The sequence below is a fragment of the Engystomops pustulosus genome, chromosome 3 (assembly GCF_040894005.1).
Source record: "Engystomops pustulosus chromosome 3, aEngPut4.maternal, whole genome shotgun sequence".
Classification (NCBI taxonomy): Eukaryota; Metazoa; Chordata; class Amphibia; order Anura; family Leptodactylidae; genus Engystomops; species Engystomops pustulosus.
Window position 1 is genome coordinate 2,391,000 of NC_092413.1, and position 19,355 is coordinate 2,410,354.

A 19,355-nucleotide genomic window follows, 5' to 3' on the forward strand; every position below is an offset into this window, starting at 1 on the left:
GGAGGAAAAGGAGGAGGAGGAGGAGGAAGAGGAAGAAGAGGAGGAGGAGGAGGAAGAGGAAGAAGAGGAGGAGGAGGAAGAGGAAGAAGAAAGAGGAGGAGGAGGAAGAGGAAGAAGAAAGAGGAGGAGGAAGGAAAGAGGAAGGAAGAGGAAGAGGAGAAGAAAGAGGAGGAGGAGAGGAAGAGAGGAAGAGGAGGAGGAGAGAGAGAAGAAGAAAGAGGAGGAGGAGGAAGAGGAAGAAGGAAAGAGGAGGAGGAGGAAGAGGAAGAAGAAAGAGGAGGAGGAGGAAGAGGAAGAAGAAGAGGAGGAAGGAAGAGGAGGAAGAGGAAGAAGGAAGAAGAGGAGGAGGAGGAGAGGAAGAAGAGGAGGAGGAAGGAGGAAGAGGAAGAAGAGGAGGAGGAGGAGGAAGAAGAGGAGGAGGACAGAGGAGGAGGACAGAGGAGGAGGACAGAAGAGGGGGAGGACAGAGGAGGGGAGGACAGAGGAGGGGGAGGACAGAGGAGGGGGAGGACAGAGGAGGGGGAGGACAGAGGAGGGGGAGGACAGAGGAGGGGGAGGACAGAGGAGGGGGAGGACAGAAGAGGGGGAGGACAGAAGAGGGGAGGACAGAAGAGGGGGAGGACAGAAGAGGGGAGGACAGAAGAGGGGGAGGACAGAAGAGGGGGAGGACAGAAGAGGGGGAGGACAGAAGAGGGGGAGGACAGAAGAGGGGGAGGACAGAAGAGGGGGAGGACAGAAGAGGGGGGAGGACAGAAGAGGGGGAGGACAGAAGAGGGGGAGGACAGAAGAGGGGAGGACAGAAGAGGAGGAGGACGACAGAAGAGGAGGAGGAGGAGGACAGAAGAGGAGGAGGAGGAGGAGGAGGACAGAAGAGAGAGGAGGAGGAGGACAGAAGAGGAGGAGGAGGAGGACAGAAGAGGAGGAGGAGGAGGACAGAAGAGGAGGAGGAGGAGGACAGAAGAGGAGGAGGAGGAGGACAGAAGAGGAGGAGGAGGAGGACAGAAGAGGAGGAGGAGGACAGAAGAGGAGGAGGAGGAGGACAGAAGAGGAGGGGAGGAGGACAGAAGAGGAGGAGGAGGAGGACAGAAGAGGAGGAGGACAGAAGAGGAGGAGGACAGAAGAGGAGGAGGAGGAGGACAGAGGAGGAGGAGGACAGAAGAGGAGGAGGAGGAGGACAGAAGAGGAGGAGGAGGAGGAGGACAGAAGAGGAGGAGGAGGAGGAGGACAGAAGAGGAGGAGGAGGAGGAGGACAGAAGAGGAGGAGGACAGAAGAGGAGGAGGAGGAGGACAGAAGAGGAGGAGGACAGAAGAGGAGGAGGACAGAAGAGGAGGAGGACAGAAGAGGAGGAGGACAGAGGAGGAGGAGGAGGACAGAAGAGGAGGAGGAGGACAGAAGAGGAGGAGGAGGACAGAAGAGGAGGAGGAGGACAGAAGAGGAGGAGGACAGAAGAGGAGGAGGACAGAAGAGGAGGAGGAGGACAGAAGAGGAGGTGGAGGACAGAAGAGGAGGAGGACAGAAGAGGACATCAGTTAATAATAATAATATTTTCTGTGATAATTAGTAATAATCTTACATTATATATTTCTGACTGCTCCGTGGTCTCCCCTGTGGACCCCCTCCCCCCTGGTGTCTGCAGTTTGCTCTGGTGATTTGCATTATGGGAAGTATTTCTGTGCCCCCCCCCCCCCTGCACCGGAGCTCAGAGCGCTAAATGATGTATGTTGTAGAGTAATTGCAGCTCTGGTTGTGTTTGGAGCATTAGCGCAGCAGTCAGTGACCCCCGGGGAGGAGCAGTAAAAGCTTTGGATGTGTCTGAGTTGTGAATGCAGCTCTGGTTGTGATTGGAGCATTAGCGCAGCAGTCAGTGACCCCCGGGGAGGAGCAGTAAAAGCTTTGGATGTGTCTGAGTTGTGAATGCAGCTCTGGTTGTGTTTGGAGCATTAGCGCAGCAGTCAGTGACCCCCGGGGAGGAGCAGTAAAAGCTTTGGATGTCTGAGTTGTGAATGCAGCTCTGGTTGTGACTGGAGGAATGTTCTCTGATTAATAGATATTGTACAGTTCTGATGCCTCAGAGCTGCATTCACAATTCTGCAGCCTCAGAGCTGAACTCTCCAGGTGAGTTGCATTGTGGGAGGCGCTGGGGGTCACCTTGTGCTGCGCTCGTCTCCTCTAATGAGCCCAGGACGAGTCTCTAAATGAATCCGAGACGCAGCAGAGCAATTCTCCGGACCGCGGCGAGATGTGTGACACCGGAGAGGAAGGTGACCCCGGGGAGCGCCATATCAATGAGGGGCAGATGGAAAGTGACACCGCAGGAGATGAGCCCCTCCCCCCCCCCTCCGTGACCTTGTGCCGCAATTTACAGTCTCATCCCGCGCTCCGAGACGCCGGATATCACAGCGCAACACGGAATCATACAACAAGAGAGGACAGCCCCCAGGAAAGCTGGGTGACAGCCACAATGGCTGCAGGATACAGGACAGCGCGTACAGGCAGATCTGCAGGACATGAGGAAAGCTGGGTGACAGCCACAATGGCTGCAGGATGCAGGATAGCACGTACAGGCAGATCTGCAGGACATGAGGAAAGCTGGGTGACAGCCACAATGGCTGCAGGATGCAGGAGAGCGCGTACAGGCAGATCTGCAGGACATGAGGAAAGCTGGGTGACAGCCACAATGGCTGCAGGATGCAGGATAGCACGTACAGGCAGATCTGCAGGACATGAGGAAAGCTGGGTGACAACCACAATGGCTGCAGGATGCAGGACAGCACGTACAGGCAGATCTGCAGGACATGGGGAAAGCTGGGTGACAGCCACAATGGCTGCAGGATGCAGGACAGCACGTACAGGCAGATCTGCAGGGCATGGGGAAAGCTGGGTGACAGCCACAATGGCTGCAGGATAGAGGACAGCACGTACAGGCAGATCTGCAGGGCATGGGGAAAGCTGGGTGACAGCCACAATGGCTGCAGGATACAGGACAGGAGGAAAGCTGGGTGACAGGAGGAGATCGGGTTGCAGTGTGAGTGCTGGTCCGTTCTGTGTCACCTGCCAACCCCCACAGTCACAGGGGATATTTCCGAGCCACGCTTCTGCAGCAGCTCATCACCTGGAGCTCCGGCGCCACCATGTGGCCTCCAGCGGGTACTACAACAGGTGATTTATCTTCAGGAGGCGGCGGCCCCTCCCCACTAACCGGTACCAGGGTGCACGTGCCGGGTGGGCCGGTACCAGGGTCCACGTGCCGGGTGGGCCGGCTGCTATTCTGCCTATAGGCCGCAGCCCCGGGCCGGGGGTGCATGTAGCGGGCCAGTGTCATGTACTGCCTGGTTCAGTCCGGTTGGATGTTGTGGATGTTGCAGATGTAGAGAGAAGGGGGGGGGCGATGTTACCCTGCCCCTCCCCCGTCACATCCATCCGGAGCTCGGATCTCATTATCCGGGACATCCGCCTGCTCCATTACACAGAGGGACCCGCGGCCGGGGTCCACGACCCGGACCCCCGCCCCTCCCCCGCACTATAATGACTGTAATCAGCAGAACGGTGAATAACGTGTGCGACGCCGCGGCCGCTTCATATCGCGCGCCCAGTGTGCGGCCAACACATTACACATCGGAGCGCAGAGACGGCAGAAGCTGCAGGACGCGAGATGAGAGAGCGCTCAGCCACCGGCAACACAGAGGAGTCCAACCCGTAATCACAGCGCAAGCACCGAGCCGGCCAATGGCGGGAGAGCAACACGTAACGCGTCCTTCACCAGCCGAGAGTCACCGCACCCCCAGCCCAGCAGGAGCAAGACTCAAAGACAACCAGGACACTGCTCCACACCCTGCACAGGCTGCAAGACACAACACAGAGGAGTCCAACCCGTAATCACAGCGCAAGCACCGAGCCGGCCAATGGCGGGAGAGACACACGTAACGCGTCCTTCACCAAACACACAACCAGCCGAGAGTCACCGCACCCCCAGCCCAGCAGGAACAAGACTCAAAGACAACCAGGACACTGCTCCACACCCTGCACAGGCTGCAAGACACAACACAGAGGAGTCCAACCCGTAATCACAGCGCAAGCACCGCGCCGGCCAATGGCGAGAGAGCAACACGTAACGCGTCCTTCACCAGCCGAGAGTCACCGCACCCCCAGCCCAGCAGGAGCAAGACTCAAAGACAACCAGGACACTGCTCCACACCCTGCACAAGCTGCAAGACACAACACAGAGGAGTCCAACCCGTAATCACAGCGCAAGCACCGAGCCGGCCAATGGCGGGAGAGACACGTAACGCGTCCTTCACCAAACACCGGACCAGCCGAGAGTCACCGCACCCCCAGCCCAGCAGGAACAAGACTCAAAGACAACCAGGACACTGCTCCACACCCTGCACAGGCTGCAAGACACAACACAGAGGAGTCCAACCCGTAATCACAGCGCAAGCACCGCGCCGGCCAATGGCGAGAGAGCAACACGTAACGCGTCCTTCACCAGCCGAGAGTCACCGCACCCCCAGCCCAGCAGGAGCAAGACTCAAAGACAACCAGGACACTGCTCCACACCCTGCACAGGCTGCAAGACACAACACAGAGGAGTCCAACCCGTAATCACAGCGCAAGCACCGCGCCGGCCAATGGCGGGAGAGACACACGTAACGCGTCCTTCACCAAACACACAACCAGCCGAGAGTCACCGCACCCCCAGCCCAGCAGGAGCAAGACTCAAAGACAACCAGGACACTGCTCCACACCCTGCACAAGCTGCAAGACACATCACACAACACAGAGGAGTCCAACCCGTAATCACAGCGCAAGCACCGAGCCGGCCAATGGCGAGAGAGAGACACGTAACGCGTCCTTCACCAGCCGAGAGTCACCGCACCCCCAGCCCAGCAGGAGCAAGACTCAAAGACAACCAGGACACTGCTCCACACCCTGCACAGGCTGCAAGACACACCACACAACACAGAGGAGTCCAACCCGTAATCACAGCGCAAGCACCGAGCCGGCCAATGGCGGGAGAGACACACGTAACGCGTCCTTCACCAAACACCGGACCAGCCGAGAGTCACCGCACCCCCAGCCCAGCAGGAACAAGACTCAAAGACAACCAGGACACTGCTCCACACCCTGCACAAGCTGCAAGACACACCACACAACACAGAGGAGTCCAACCCGTAATCACAGCGCAAGCACCGAGCCGGCCAATGGCGGGAGAGCAACACGTAACGCGTCCTTCACCAGCCGAGAGTCACCGCACCCCCAGCCCAGCAGGAACAAGACTCAAAGACAACCAGGACACTGCTCCACACCCTGCACAAGCTGCAAGACACATCACACAACACAGAGGAGTCCAACCCGTAATCACAGCGCAAGCACCGAGCCGGCCAATGGCGAGAGAGACACACGTAACGCGTCCTTCACCAAACACGGAACCAGCCGAGAGTCACCGCACCCCCAGCCCAGCAGGAACAAGACTCAAAGACAACCAGGACACTGCTCCACACCCTGCACAAGCTGCAAGACACACCACACAACACAGAGGAGTCCAACCCGTAATCACAGCGCAAGCACCGAGCCGGCCAATGGCGGGAGAGACACACGTAACGCGTCCTTCACCAAACACGGAACCAGCCGAGAGTCACCGCACCCCCAGCCCAGCAGGAACAAGACTCAAAGACAACCAGGACACTGCTCCACACCCTGCACAAGCTGCAAGACACACCACACAACACAGAGGAGTCCAACCCGTAATCACAGCGCAAGCACCGAGCCGGCCAATGGCGGGAGAGACACGTAACGCGTCCTTCACCAAACACACAACCAGCCGAGAGTCACCGCACCCCCAGCCCAGCAGGAACAAGACTCAAAGACAACCAGGACACTGCTCCACACCCTGCACAAGCTGCAAGACACATCACACAACACAGAGGAGTCCAACCCGTAATCACAGCGCAAGCACCGAGCCGGCCAATGGCGGGAGAGACACACGTAACGCGTCCTTCACCAAACACCGGACCAGCCGAGAGTCACCGCACCCCCAGCCCAGCAGGAGCAAGACTCAAAGACAACCAGGACACTGCTCCACACCCTACACAAGCTGCAAGACACACCACACAACACAGAGGAGTCCAACCCGTAATCACAGCGCAAGCACCGAGCCGGCCAATGGCGGGAGAGCAACACGTAACGCGTCCTTCACCAGCCGAGAGTCACCGCACCCCCAGCCCAGCAGGAACAAGACTCAAAGACAACCAGGACACTGCTCCACACCCTGCACAGGCTGCAAGACACATCACTGCATGTTATATGTATTATACTCCACACCCTACACAAGCTGCAAGACACACCACACAACACAGAGGAGTCCAACCCGTAATCACAGCGCAAGCACCGAGCCGGCCAATGGCGGGAGAGCAACACGTAACGCGTCCTTCACCAGCCGAGAGTCACCGCACCCCCAGCCCAGCAGGAGCAAGACTCAAAGACAACCAGGACACTGCTCCACACCCTGCACAAGCTGCAAGACACATCACACAACACAGAGGAGTCCAACCCGTAATCACAGCGCAAGCACCGAGCCGGCCAATGGCGAGAGAGACACACTATTCTGCTGCTGGTGCAGTCACTGTGTACATACATGACATTACTTATTGTGTACTGATCCTGAGTTACATCCTGTATTATACCCCAGAGCTACACTCACTATGTACATACATGACATTACTTATCCTGTACTGATCCTGAGTTACATCCTGTATTATACTCCAGAGCTGCACTCACTATTCTGCTGCTGGTGCAGTCACTGTGTACATACATGACATTACTTATCCTGTACTGATCCTGAGTTACATCCTGTATTATACTCCAGAGCTGCACTCACTATTCTGCTGCTGGTGCAGTCACTGTGTACATACATGACATTACTTATCCTGTACTGATCCTGAGTTACATCCTGTATTATACCCCAGAGCTGCACTCACTATTCTGCTGCTGGTGCAGTCACTGTGTACATACATGACATTACTTATCCTGTACTGATCCTGAGTTACATCCTGTATTATACTCCACAGCTGCACTCACTATTCTGCTGCTGGTGCAGTCACTGTGCACATACATGACATTACTTATCCTGTACTGATCCTGAGTTACATCCTGTATTATACCCCAGAGCTGCACTCACTATTCTGCTGCTGGTGCAGTCACTGTGTACATACATGACATTACTTATCCTGTACTGATCCTGAGTTACATCCTGTATTATACTCCAGAGCTGCACTCACTATTCTGCTGCTGGTGCAGTCACTGTGTACATACATGACATTACTTATCCTGTACTGATCCTGAGTTACATCCTGTATTATACCCCAGAGCTGCACTCACTATTCTGCTGCTGGTGCAGTCACTGTGTACATACATGACATTACTTATCCTGTACTGATCCTGAGTTACATCCTGTATTATGCACCAGAGCTGCACTCACTATTCTGCTGCTGGTGCAGTCACTGTGTACATACATGACATTACTTATCCTGTACTGATCCTGAGTTACATCCTGTATTATACTCCAGAGCTGCACTCACTATTCTGCTGCTGGTGCAGTCACTGTGTACATACATGACATTACTTATCCTGTACTGATCCTGAGTTACATCCTGTATTATACCCCAGAGCTGCACTCACTATTCTGCTGCTGGTGCAGTCACTGTGTACATACATGACATTACTTATCCTGCACTGATCCTGAGTTACATCCTGTATTATACCCCAGAGCTGCACTCACTATTCTGCTGCTGGTGCAGTCACTGTGTACATACATGACATTACTTATCCTGTACTGATCCTGAGTTACATCCTGTATTATATCCCATAGCTGCACTCACTATTCTGCTGCTGGTGCAGTCACTGTGTACATACATGACATTACTTATCCTGTACTGATCCTGAGTTACATCCTGTATTATACCCCAGAGCTGCACTCACTATTCTGCTGCTGGTGCAGTCACTGTGTACATACATGACATTACTTATCCTGTACTGATCCTGAGTTACATCCTGTATTATACCCAGAGCTGCAGTCACTATTCTGCTGCTGGTGCAGTCACTGTGTACATACATGACATTACTTATCCTGTACTGATCCTGAGTTACATCCTGTATTATACCCCAGAGCTGCACTCACTATTCTGCTGCTGGTGCAGTCACTGTGTACATACATGACATTACTTATCCTGTACTGATCCTGAGTTACATTCTGTATTATACTCCAGAGCTGCACTCACTATTCTGCTGCTGGTGCAGTCACTGTGTACATACATGACATTACTTATCCTGTACTGATCCTGAGTTACATCCTGTATTATACCCCAGAGCTGCACTCACTATTCTGCTGCTGGTGCAGTCACTGTGTACATACATGACATTACTTATCCTGTACTGATCCTGAGTTACATCCTGTATTATCCCCCAGAGCTGCACTCACTATTCTGCTGCTGGTGCAGTCACTGTGTACATACATGACATTACTTATCCTGTACTGATCCGGAGTTACATCCTGTATTATACCCCAGAGCTGCAGTCACTATTCTGCTGCTGGTGCAGTCACTGTGTACATACATGACATTACTTATCCTGTATTATACCCCAGAGCTGCACTCACTATTCTGCTGCTGGTGCAGTCACTGTGTACATACATGGCATTACTTCTCCTGTACTGATCCTGAGTTACATCCTGTATTATACCCCAGAGCTGCACTCACTATTCTGCTGCTGGTGCAGTCACTGTGTACATACATGACATTACTTATCCTGTACTGATCCTGAGTTACATCCTGTATTATACCCCAGAGCTGCACTCACTATTCTGCTGCTGGTGCAGTCACTGTGTACATACATGACATTACTTATCCTGTACTGATCCTGAGTTACATCCTGTATTATACTCCAGAGCTGCACTCACTATTCTGCTGCTGGTGCAGTCACTGTGTACATACATGACATTACTGATCCTGTACTGATCCTGAGTTACATCCTGTATTATACCCCAGAGCTGCACTCACTATTCTGCTGCTGGTGCAGTCACTGTGTACATACATGACATTACTTATCCTGTACTGATCCTGAGTTACATCCTGTATTTTACTCCAGAGCTGCACTCACTATTCTGCTGCTGGTGCAGTCACTGTGTACATACATGACATTACTTATCCTGTACTGATCCTGAGTTACATCCTGTATTATACCCCAGAGCTGCACTCACTATTCTGCTGCTGGTGCAGTCACTGTGTACATACATGACATTACTTATCCTGTACTGATCCTGAGTTACATCCTGTATTATACCCCAGAGCTGCACTCACTATTCTGCTGCTGGTGCAATCACTGTGTACATATATGACATTACTTATCCTGTACTGATCCTGAGTTACATCCTGTATTATACTCCAGAGCTGCACTCACTATTCTGCTGCTGGTGCAGTCACTGTGTACATACATGACATTACTTATCCTGTACTGATCCTGAGTTACATCCTGTATTATACACCAGAGCTGCACTCACTATTCTGCTGGTGCAGTCACTGTGTACATACATGACATTACTGATCCTGTACTGATCCTGAGTTACATCCTGTATTATACCCCAGAGCTGCACTCACTATTCTGCTGCCGGTGCAGTCACTGTGTACATACATGACATTACTTATCCTGTACTGATCCTGAGTTACATCCTGTATTTTACTCCAGAGCTGCACTCACTATTCTGCTGCTGGTGCAGTCACTGTGTACATACATGACATTACTTATCCTGTACTGATCCTGAGTTACATCCTGTATTATACCCCAGAGCTGCACTCACTATTCTGCTGCTGGTGCAGTCACTGTGTACATACATGACATTACTTATCCTGTACTGATCCTGAGTTACATCCTGTATTATACCCCAGAGCTGCACTCACTATTCTGCTGCTGGTGCAGTCACTGTGTACATATATGACATTACTTATCCTGTACTGATCCTGAGTTACATCCTGTATTATACTCCAGAGCTGCACTCACTATTCTGCTGCTGGTGCAGTCACTGTGTACATACATGACATTACTTATCCTGTACTGATCCTGAGTTACATCCTGTATTATACCCCAGAGCTGCACTCACTATTCTGCTGCTGGTGCAGTCACTGTGTACATACATGACATTACTTATCCTGTACTGATCCTGAGTTACATCCTGTATTATACTCCAGAGCTGCACTCACTATTCTGCTGCTGGTGCAGTCACTGTGTACATACATGACATTACTTATCCTGTACTGATCCTGAGTTACATCCTGTATTATACCCCAGAGCTGCACTCACTATTCTGCTGCTGGTGCAGTCACTGTGTACATACATGACATTACTTATCCTGTACTGATCCTGAGTTACATCCTGTATTATACCCCAGAGCTGCACTCACTATTCTGCTGCTGGTGCAGTCACTGTGTACATACATGACATTACTTATCCTGTATTGATCCTGAGTTACATCCTGTATTATACTCCAGAGCTGCACTCACTATTCTGCTGCTGGTGCAGTCACTGTGTACATACATGACATTACTTATCCTGTACTGAGCCTGAGTTACATCCTGTATTATACCCCAGAGCTGCACTCACTATTCTGCTGCTGGTGCAGTCACTGTGTACATACATGACATTACTTATCCTGTACTGATCCTGAGTTACATCCTGTATTATACTCCAGAGCTGCACTCACTATTCTGCTGGTGCAGTCACTGTGTACATACATGACATTACTTATCCTGTACTGATCCTGAGTTACATCCTGTATTATACTCCAGAGCTGCACTCACTATTCTGCTGCTGGTGCAGTCACTGTGTACATACATGACATTACTTATCCTGTACTGATCCTGAGTTACATCCTGTATTATACCCCAGAGCTGCAGTCACTATTCTGCTGCTGGTGCAGTCACTGTGTACATACATGACATTACTTATCCTGTACTGATCCTGAGTTACATCCTGTATTATACCCCAGAGCTGCAGTCACTATTCTGCTGCTGGTGCAGTCACTGTGTACATACATGACATTACTTATCCTGTACTGATCCTGAGTTACATCCTGTATTATACTCCAGAGCTGCACTCACTATTCTGCTGCTGGTGCAGTCACTGTGTACATACATGACATTACTTATCCTGTACTGATCCTGAGTTACATCCTGTATTATACTCCAGAGCTGCACTCACTATTCTGCTGCTGGTGCAGTCACTGTGTACAAACATGACATTACTTATCCTGTACTGATCCTGAGTTACATCCTGTATTATACTCCAGAGCTGCACTCACTATTCTGCTGCTGGTGCAGTCACTGTGTACATACATGACATTACTTATCCTGTACTGATCCTGAGTTACATCCTGTATTATACCCCAGAGCTGCAGTCACTATTCTGCTGCTGGTGCAGTCACTGTGTACATACATGACATTACTTATCCTGTACTGATCCTGAGTTACATCCTGTATTATACTCCAGAGCTGCACTCACTATTCTGCTGCTGGTGCAGTCACTGTGTACATACATGACATTACTTATCCTGTACTGATCCTGAGTTACATCCTGTATTATACTCCAGAGCTGCACTCACTATTCTGCTGGTGCAGTCACTGTGTACATACATGACATTACTTATCCTGTACTGATCCTGAGTTACATCCTGTATTATACTCCAGAGCTGCACTCACTATTCTGCTGCTGGTGCAGTCACTGTGTACAAACATGACATTACTTATCCTGTACTGATCCTGAGTTACATCCTGTATTATACTCCAGAGCTGCACTCACTATTCTGCTGCTGGTGCAGTCACTGTGTACATACATGACATTACTTATCCTGTACTGATCCTGAGTTACATCCTGTATTATACCCCAGAGCTGCAGTCACTATTCTGCTGCTGGTGCAGTCACTGTGTACATACATGACATTACTTATCCTGTACTGATCCTGAGTTACATCCTGTATTATACCCCAGAGCTGCACTCACTATTCTGCTGCTGGTGCAGTCACTGTGTACATACATGACATTACTTATCCTGTACTGATCCTGAGTTACATCCTGTATTATACCCCAGAGCTGCACTCACTATTCTGCTGCTGGTGCAGTCACTGTGTACATACATGACATTACTTATCCTGTACTGATCCTGAGTTACATCCTGTATTATACCCCAGAGCTGCACTCACTATTCTGCTGCTGGTGCAGTCACTGTGTACATACATGACATTACTTATCCTGTACTGATCCTGAGTTACATCCTGTATTATACCCCAGAGCTGCACTCACTATTCTGCTGCTGGTGCAGTCACTGTGTACATACATGACATTACTTATCCTGTACTGATCCTGAGTTACATCCTGTAAATCTTTTATTTTATATAAAAATGAAAAACATAACAATCATAAACATAAATCAAGCCATAACTTCTGGCAAAATAAAACAATAATAATAATAACAAAACAATAATACAAACTAAAAGAGTCTTACGGAAATCTCCTGGCCCAGCCACACACACACTCAGCATAAGAACAAACAAAACCATCACCCATTCCCACCACCTAAATTTTTTTTTTTTTTTTTTTTTTTTAAATACACAGCAAAACACACATAAACGAACAAGAAATAAACATAGAAATAATAATGAATATAACTGAAATAACATTAAATAACATTAAATATAGCTAACTAAATCCCACGCCCATCACCCTCCCCCCCAGACACTGGTCTAACGTCCAAAGTTCGCGTTATATAGTCCAGACCAGTGCCCAGGATCATATTGTCCAAATCCCGTCCACCCCCCTCCCAACCTAACACCCTAACACCAACACCCCAAAACCAACCAACCTATAAACACACACAAGAACTATAACTACATATAACTATAAATAAATACACAATGTACACAAGATACAAACACATTAAACAAATCAACATAACAAATCCAAACCACATAAAGCCCAGGTTCGGTGCCTGCAGCCCAACATCACTATAACCTCAGATACAAAACAAAAATCTACAGTGCAGCATCAGCCCAACACCAGGAGCGGAGATGACAGACTAAGGGACACTAAAGGAGAACCCCCTCCAAAGGAGAGAGGCCCTCCCCGTGCCCCGCCTCTCATACTCCAGAGAGCGCACCTTCACCAGGAGGGAGAGGACAGACTAAGGGACACTAAGGAGAGAGGCCCTCCCCGTGCCCAGCCTCTCATACTCCAGAGAGCGCACCTTCACCAGGAGGGAGAGGACAGACTAAGGGACACTAAGGAGAGAGGTCCTCCCCGTGCCCAGCCTCTCATACTCCAGAGAGCGCACCTTCACCAGGAGGGAGAGGACAGACTAAGGGACACTAAGGAGAGAGGTCCTCCCCGTGCCCAGCCTCTCATACTCCAGAGAGCGCACCTTCACCAGGAGGGAGAGGACAGACTAAGGGACACTAAGGAGAGAGGCCCTCCCCGTGCCCAGCCTCTCATACTCCAGAGAGTGCACCTTCACCAGGAGGGAGAGGACAGACTAAGGGGCACTAAGGAGAGAGGTCCTCCCCGTGCCCAGCCTCTCATACTCCAGAGAGCGCACCTTCACCGGGAGAGGACAGACTAAGGGACACTAAGGAGAGAGGTCCTTCCCGTGCCCAGCCTCTCATACTCCAGAGAGCGCACCTTCACTAGGGGGGAGAGGACAGACTAAGGGACACTAAGGAGAGAGGCCCTCCCCGTGCCCAGCCTCTCATACTCCAGAGAGTGCACCTTCACCAGGAGGGAGAGGACAGACTAAGGGACACTAAGGAGAGAGGCCCTCCCTGTGCCCAGCCTCTCATACTCCACAGAGCGCACCTTCACCAGGAGGGAGAGGACAGACTAAGGGACACTAAGGAGAGAGGCCCTCCCTGTGCCCAGCCTCTCATACTCCAGAGAGCGCACCTTCACCAGGAGGGAGAGGACAGACTAAGGGACACTAAGGAGAGAGGTCCTCCCCGTGTCCAGCCTCTCATACTCCAGAGAGCGCACCTTCACCAGGAGGGGAGAGGACAGACTAAGGGACACTAAGGAGAGAGGCCCTCCCTGTGCCCAGCCTCTCATACTCCAGAGAGCGCACCTTCACTAGGGGGGAGAGGACAGACTAAGGGACACTAAGGAGAGAGGTCCTCCCCGTGCCCAGCCTCTCATACTCCAGAGAGCGCACCTTCACCGGGAGAGGACAGACTAAGGGACACTAAGGAGAGAGGTCCTTCCCGTGCCCAGCCTCTCATACTCCAGAGAGCGCACCTTCACTAGGGGGGAGAGGACAGACTAAGGGACACTAAGGAGAGAGGTCCTCCCCGTGCCCAGCCTCTCATACTCCAGAGAGCGCACCTTCACCAGGAGGGGAGAGAACAGACTAAGGGACACTAAGGAGAGAGTCCCTCTCCGTGCCCAGCCCCTCATACTCCAGAGAGCGCACCTTCACCAAGGGGGAGAGGACAGACTAAGGGACACTAAGGAGAGAGGTCCTCCCCGTGCCCAGCCTCTCATACTCCAGAGAGCGCACCTTCACCAGGTCACCCAGAATGTTCCTAACCACCTCATCCACCGGGAGGATTTTACGCTGCGTCGATACTAAACACCGTGCGTTCCACGTGTGGTACCTGACCACTAGGCTAACTAGGAATAACGTGCAGCGGTCCCGGCCACCCAGGCCTCTGAATGCTCCATAGGCCCACTCCGCATAGGAGAGACCGGCCAACCCGGGCCAGTGGATGGAAGCGCCCACCCGGTTGTACACCTCTGTGTTAAAGGGGCACTGAAGCAGGAAGTGGTCCATGCTCTCCAGCAGGCCACCGCACTCCTCCCGGGGACAACCCCTTTCCTCAGAGCTCCTACACTTCAGATTGTCCCTCACACACAGCTTTCCATGGAAGCAGCGCCAAGCCAAGTCCCAAAACTTCAAGGGGATCCTGATGGAATTCAAAAGACCTAAACCCACCCCAAGATCCCGACTTGGGCAATCCCTGAGGGCCAGAGGCTTCTGGAAACGGGCAAACAGAACCCTCCTGTCAAGGAGTTTCCTCGACAAAGTCCTGATCTCCCACATTCCCAGACCCCACCGGCGAATCACCTTCAGAACCGGGGTAGCGTAAGCCGGAAGATGCCCATGCGGTGTACGAAGATCCTTCACTCGCCCTCCTGTCTCCCATTCCTGGAAGAAAGGCCGAAACCATCCCCTGCAGGAGTATACCCACGGAGGAGCCCATCCCCTGCAGGAGTATACCCACGGAGGAGCCCATCCCCTGCAGGAGTATACCCACGGAGGAGCCCTCTCTTTCCAGAGGTTTGCTACATTGATCTTAAGAAAGGTATTCACTAGGAACACCACAGGGTTGACCATACACAACCCTCCTTGTCTCCTCGTGCGGTAAGTAACCTCCCTCTTGATTAGGTTCAGCCTATTCCCCCATAACAGCTGGAAGAACAGACTGTAGACCCGAGTCCAGAGGGGTTCTGGCAACATGCACACACTGCCCAGATATATCAGCAATGGGAGCAGGTAAGTTTTAATCAAGTTCACCCTTTCCCTGAGGGTCAAAGACCAACCCTTCCACTGGTCCACCTTCTGAGCGGCGATCTTAAGCCTGCCGTCCCAGTTTTGCATGGGGTAATCCCCCTGGCCAAATTCGATGCCGAGAACTTTGGCAGAGTCTTGGGGCCCTGGAAGAGTGTCCGGGAGATCAAAGCCTGGATCCCCCTCTCCCAGCCAGAGACTCTCACACTTATCCCGGTTGATCTTGGACCCAGAAGCCTCTGAGTAGCGGTCAACCTCTGACATCACCCATTGCGCCTCCCCTCTCGAGGACACAAAAATGGTGACATCATCAGCGTACGCTACCACCCTTAGAGTGGCTTCCGGTGCCGCCTGGTCCATCCCGACTCCCACCAACGGCCCACGATCAACCCTCCTAAGGAATGGGTCAATCGCGAACACGTATAAAAGTGGGCTCAGAGGACAACCCTGGCGAACACCAGACCCAACCTCAAAAGAGCGGCCAATCCAACCGTTCACAAGCGGGAAACTCTCTGCCCCTGCATACAAAACTTTCAGCCAATTGACAAACTCCCCCGGCAGGCCATACCTCAGAAGGACAGACCAGAGGTACTCGTGGTCAACCCGATCAAACGCTTTTGCCTGATCCAAGGACAGCAAGTACCCCTTCCAGTTACCAGCCCTGCCCTGCTCCACTGCCTCCCGGACACAAAGCACAGCACTAAATGTACTGCGGCCTGGAACAGAGCAGTGCTGGGTCCCCGAAAGGAGCCGGGGCGCAAACTGCACCAACCGATTAAACAGCACCTTTGCCAAAACCTTTCTGTCCGTATTGAGAAGTGCTATGGGACGCCAGTTCTCAATACGAGATCGGTCCTTACCCTTTGACAGGATGATCAGGGCAGACCTCCTCATTGACTTCGGCAGAGCGCCCGAGGAAAGACACTCATTATATACCTCAGTCAAGAGGGGAACCAAGGCGTCCTTAAAGGTCTTATAAAACTGGGATGTTAAGCCATCCGGACCTGGCGATTTCTTGAGCGCGAGCCCTTCAATCGCCCGGCTGACTTCCTCTTCCCTGATCATCTCTGTCAAAACATCAAGAGAGGGGTCTACTCCTGGCTCAGGGACAGTTTCAGCCAGGAAAGCCGACATCACATCCCGATCTAGATCCTTCCTGCCCAAGAGGTGCGAGTAGAAGGATCTGACGACCTCCAGAATCCCTGATCTGGACCTTTTCAGGGATCCCGTACTGTCAACCAGTCCCGTGACAACTTTACCATTCACTGACATCTTGCAGTTTCTGTAAGGGTCGGGCGAGCGGTATTTCCCGTAATCCCTCTCAAAAACCAAAGATGCGTGTCTATCGTACTGACACCTCTTCAGCAAGGATTTCACTCTGGAGATGTCCTCACCACTACCTCCAGTCGAGACGAGATGCTCGAGTTTCCTCCTCAGGCCCTGATACAGGCGGTACCTGTCCAGGCTCCTGAGGCTCGAGAGCTGGCGGAAGAATCTCGCCACCCTTTTCTTGAGCATCTCCCACCACTCTGACTTACTGCTACAAAGGCCCAGCAATGGTACCTGGCTCTGAAGAAAGTCCTCAAAGGATTGTCTGATCTCCGCTTCTTCCAGGAGAGACGAATTGAGCTTCCAGTAGCCTCTTCCCATCCGGGGGGTCTCTGTAACATTCAGAGAAAACAAAATTAGACAGTGGTCGGAGAACTCCACCTCAACAACGGACACTGCTGAAGAAATGGCTTCCTCCTTTACATAAAACCTGTCTATTCTAGACCTGCAGCTACCCCTATAATAGGTGAACCCTGCGTGGCCTGGGGTGTGCCGGATGTGGACATCCACCAGGCGAGCCTCACTGGCTATGCTATTAAGAGCGACGCTATCATAAGTCAGCTTGTCTCTGGAACCTCCCCTATCCTGGGACCTCGTGACAGCATTGAAGTCCCCTCCAAAGACCACCTGCCGACTTGTAAAAAGGTAGGGCTTGATCCTCATAAAGAGACACTTCCTGTCCCACTTGGACTGGGGACCATAGATGTTAATTAGGCGAAGTTCTTGTCCCTTCATGAGGACATCCAGGATCAGGCACCTCCCCATTTCTAACTCAATAACTCGTCGGCATTCTACCGGTGCGGTAAAAAGGACCGCCACTCCGCTATACGGCTCGGCCGCAAGAGACCAATAGGAAGGCCCGTTTCTCCATTCCCTCTTAGCTTTAAACACGGCCGCCAAATCTGGCAGCCTGGTCTCCTGCAAAAATAAAATGTCGGCTTCAACACGGCCGAGAAAATCAAAGGCCGCAAATCTAGCCGCATCAGACTTAATGCTGGCGACATTAATGGACGCCAGCGTCAACGGAGTGGGTGCCGCCATCATGAGTGATTGAGTTAGACGGCTTTTTTCTTACTATTTCCCTTCCCCCGACTCTCCTCTGACGATGATCCCCTTTCTTTTTTCCCATCAGATTTAGGGCAACTTCTTTTTAATGAGATTGTGGTGTCCATGTTATTATTGGACCCCAAGGACCCACCCGGACCACCCTCTCCTTCGTCCTTGTCTCCTGACTCTGAGTCAGTCTCCCACTCTGAGGACCCAACATCCCCAGAGGATAGAGACTCGGCGCCCCCTGCAGGCTGCTCCGCCGCCACCTCCAGAACCCCACCCTCAGCCCCTCCTTCCGAGGAGGCGATCTCATCGAGGGTGAGGAACCGGTTGGAAAGCTCAACCAGAGGGGAGGAAGTTTTCCCTTCCTTAGGTACCTTAGATGCGCCACGCTTTTTCTTTTTCTGCTTGCGCTTATTTTCTAGCCAAATCCTGTTATCCTCATCCATACTCTCATAATGGGAGGACGTGGAGGACATGGCACCTTTCTCGCGCTCCATCCTCCTGACCTCCTCATCCAACTCATCATCCCTCAGGGCCTCAGTAGCAAGACCAGCCTCTGAGGAAGGACCAAGGGTCACCCCAGCAACCTGAGGCTTCCCCAGTTCTCTCCCTTTTTGTCTGGCTTCAAGCCGCCTCAACTGAGAAGGTGACTTATTCTTACTTTTCTTCACAGGCCCCTCAGCTCCTCCACCTCTGCTGGTACCTTCCCCAGCAGAAGCAACCTCATGGCTCTCCTCCACTGGGGTCACAACCGCATTGGCAAAGGAGCGAGGACAACGGCTGAAAGGGTGACCGAGCTCACCACACAGGTTACACCTAATGTCCTTACAGGATGCAGCGAGATGACCTAGCCCACCACACAAAGCGCACTTCTGCACTTGGCAGCTGGCGCTAAAGTGTGTGGGGTCACCGCACCTGTGACAGACCTTCGGCTGCCCCTGGTAGAAAATCAGGATTCTGTCCCGTCCAAGAAAGGCTGAAGAAGGAATGTGGGCGACTGTGCCGCCTGAACACTTCAACTTCATCATGAAGGTCCAGGCCCCAGACCAAATGCCAAATTCATCGCGGTTTTTCTGAGGTACCTGAACTACTTCGCCATAACGACTTAGCCAAGTCATGATGTCCATGCAAGAAAGTGACTCGTTACGGGTCAAAACGGTCACCTTCTTGACTGTGTTTTGGCGAGACACTGCTTGCACAGCAAAGTCTCGCCATGCGGGCTCGTTCTTTGCCAGCTCATAATTCGACCAGAAGAGCTCTAAGCCCTCCGGCCGAACAAAGCTGACATCGAACTCCGGAGTACCATAAGGATGTATCAGGGCAAAGATGTCACTAGCCCTGAAGTTCATCTTCAGGAGGAGCTCCACCACCCTTGACC

The 19,355-nt window shown here is 52.0% G+C and overlaps 1 protein-coding gene across 2 annotated transcripts in view; it reads right to left on the reverse strand.

Annotated features, from left to right (window-relative positions):
* BTBD9 (BTB domain containing 9) overlaps positions 1 to 19,355 on the reverse strand; it is a 96,842-nt gene that overhangs the window by 13,022 nt on the left and 64,465 nt on the right. The gene's annotated exons all lie outside the window — the stretch shown is intronic.